Genomic DNA, 3,657 nt, shown 5'->3' on the forward strand with positions numbered 1-3,657 from the left:
CGGATCTCTTACTATTCTAATGGCAAATAGATGAATGAATCTTACTGATCATATGTCTATTGGTAAAAAAAATTCCAGACTCCAGGTATTTATCCTTTATCTCAGTAGTGTTTGCATGAGTGTTTTATTTTTGGAATTTCCATAAAGAGAGGATGGTACTTGCAATGACTATACATACACATATCCACACAAAAATGTTTATGTTGACATTTGTTTTTCATAATTGCCAATGTCATATATTTTGCAGCATGAAAAAATTCCTAATGTACTTAAATGTTTGTGTTATTCTTAATTGATGATAATCCCCTGAATGTTTTTCCTAGCTTGCATTAATAAGTATTGCAGTTCTTTTTTTTTAACTCCAAACTTGATAAAGGCTGAGACAGAGGACACGATCAGTAACATTTTGTGATGACTGCTGTGATTCCATCATCTGAATTCTAACAGAGCTAGTGCAAGAGGAGCGAGGATGCAGCATCAAACGCGTTCTGGTGCAGCTTTACAAGAATGGAAGACCAGCGACCCAGCGAGGCAAAACCAAGTGTTGCACCGGGTACACAGAGGAAATTCTTGATGCTTAGAGATCACAAAGGATTTCTGAAAAGGCACTCATTTTTATAGATCTGGATTCAGAGCCAACCACTGAGCACCTCCTGTGGGCTACATAAGTTTATATACGTGTTACTTCAACGTATTTTATTTTTAGGTTGACATACAGAATATGCTAGCTCAGGCAGGAAAACTGCAAGTATTGATTGTCTTGGCATGTTATGCCCTTGAGGACTGACATACAGACAATAAGCCTTGAGTTGTTGTTGTTTGATCAGACTAGCTATCAGTAACAATAATGAAGGCTGTGCCAAGACTTTAGAGAAAATATGTTAGGCTACAAAGGAGAAATATTAATGCAAAAAAAAAAACCCTCAGATATTTTATGTTTCATAAAGTAGATTCTGCAGTGTCAGTATTTTTCTTTTAATGTATTTTCTACCAGTTTTCCTAATTATGAAGAATGGAAGAAAACACGCTGCCACAGTGTAATTCTTGCCTCAAAGGAAACAACGTCATTATTACTGAGGATGCGCAGTCCCCTGACAGTGTTCTCTTAGGATGCTGAATCAGTTTCCTTTCTCAACAGTCCTTTCTTTCAGCAATTTAATACGTTAAGGCCAATAATTTTATTGCCCTATTACGTCTTTTGCTGATTAAAATTTGTGAAAAGCTTCAGTGTGCAATTTTATCTGCATTAACATCAGATCAGTCCTGACATATCAGATGGACTCTGAAGTGTATTTCAAATGGTTTATAAAGCAATGTGTCCAATGATACATCAAGAGAACAAGCTGACCTGAAATTATGAATGATCTGTTTTCTTTTCTTTTTTAATTGAGGTATAGTTGATTTACAGCATTATATTAGTTTCAGGTGTATAACACAGTGATTCAAAATTTTAATAGATTACAGTCCCTTTTTAAATTATTATAAAATGTTGGCTATATTACCTGTACTGATCTATTTTCTAATATCTTTCCAAGTTATCAAATGAAGCAAAACTCTTACTTTTTTTAACATTTTTTTATTGAGTTATAGTCATTTTACAATGTTGTGTCAAAGCAAAACTCTTACTTTAAGCAACCCATCTAAGCATGACTTTTCAGTATTTTCTCAAGCTGCCCTCTTTGTGCTATCAGATTGAAGATTTCCCTGTATTCCAGTGTGTCCTCTGTGGGAAGAGACAGTCATAGCATCTCAGGCCTCCCTAGAGGCTAGGGGTGTGGTCTTCATTAACCCTGCTGAATTGTTTTGTTTTCTGATGAACTCTGAACTAGTGGGACAAATATTTTACTTTTTTCCAATCTACGTGGTATTTTACTTCCATGGGAGATGTTAAGAGATAATGCTGTTGAGAGATATCAATACATGTAATCTATTTAAATTGCTATGTATGACTATGCATTTAAATGGTAAATTGATATAAATGAATTATTTTGTGTTATAGACACAAATAGTATCTCTTCAGTATTTAACTATTACTATTATTTAAAGTAATAGTTTTTATATTTTATTTATTTCATAACTCAGCTATTTATTAGTCTAACACAACATAAAAACAGTGCAAACAGTTTGGGGATTTCATGTGTATCCATAGAGCTGTAATCATGGGGGTCACAGATAATAACATGGAGTAAGTACTTGGTGGGCTGTGCTACTGTGTTACAGGCATTGTCTCTGGGGTCAGTAAACTCTTTCTCTAAGGGATCCAATAGTAAATATATCCTCCAGCTTAGTGTGCCCTCTGTAGTAACTACTCAACTCTGGCCTTACAGAGCAAAAGCAGTCATAAATGAATAAGATTGGCTGTGTTCCAGTAAAACTTAGTTTATCATCACAGAAATGAGAATTTCATAGAATTTTCATTTAACAAAATATTTTTCTTAAAAACATTAAAAAAAAATCTTAATGGAATTAAGATTCTGAGCTCACTGGCCATACAAAAACAAAGGAGGCTGGATTTGGCCCTGGGGCCACAGTTTGCTGACTTCTGCGATATCTCAATGCGTAAATGGAGTTTCTAAATGAACAGGTATACTGAGATTACACTGCTAAGTGAAGAGAAAAGTTTTCTCTCACTAACCTTGTTCCCCATCCTACTATCACTTTATGCCAAGCCACTGCCACTGAGACTGATGAGGCTTTATTCAATTGTTGCCAAGGTTAAGAGCTATCTATATGTCTAGACCCTAGACAAACCAACTTAAGAACGGCTATCAACCACAAGGATATACAACCGATCTTAAGAGTGTTAATTGGCATGACATAATCGGATTGGGGCGTTTTGTATAGATCAAGCTGCCTGCAGTGTGGCCAAAAGGCAGAGCGACAAGTTGTTGCAGTAATCCAGCGGAGAGATAATGGTGATCCGCATGGACTGGGCTAGTAGAAATAGGGGACTAAGAACAGTTTGGAGACGTATTTAGGATTAGGTACTCCCTTGGATGAGGACTGATTACATTGCTTTATTCCTGTCTCACAGGATAAAAGAAATTGACGACACTTACAAAAATAATTTTTAAGTGCTACTTAAATTTAGCTGAGATACTATATCATCTCCTTCTTCCTTTAATTATTAACCATTAAAAAAATTTCAGTATCGTATCGGTTTGTCCGATTTACTGATTTCCCCTACCCCAAAGTGGTGCATAACATTTAAATTTTTTCAACAAAGTTGAAAATACTTCTTCTGAAAAAAAAAGTTGCATTCACCACAATGCAAAATCGTCGGAACTACTGCGTGGAGACAATTTCTCAATTTCCAGAATCTGTTTTCCAGGGGTCCACCTTGCTGTACTGTATTCCTACCGCTCCTCTGCACCCAACCAAACCCCTGAGCCCGCCCCGACTCTGGCCAGCAGCCTTCCTCCTCCCTCTCTAGCTCCCTCCGCCCCACTCTCCCGCCCACTCGGGAAGCTCCGCCCCCCAGTGCCGCAACCCAACTCCTTTCCTCTTTCCGTCGCTTTCTTCTCTCCCCGCCCCCATGGCTGCCCTCGATTGGCTAACCTGGCGGTGCCGCGGTAGGGATGCAGCAGAGCCTCGTTCTGATTGGATCAAATGTAGCCGGGCCCCTCGTAATTGGCTAATAGGAGGAGACAGCAAGTG

The sequence above is a fragment of the Camelus dromedarius genome, chromosome 2 (genome assembly GCF_036321535.1).
Source record: "Camelus dromedarius isolate mCamDro1 chromosome 2, mCamDro1.pat, whole genome shotgun sequence".
NCBI classification, from domain to species: domain Eukaryota; kingdom Metazoa; phylum Chordata; class Mammalia; order Artiodactyla; family Camelidae; genus Camelus; species Camelus dromedarius.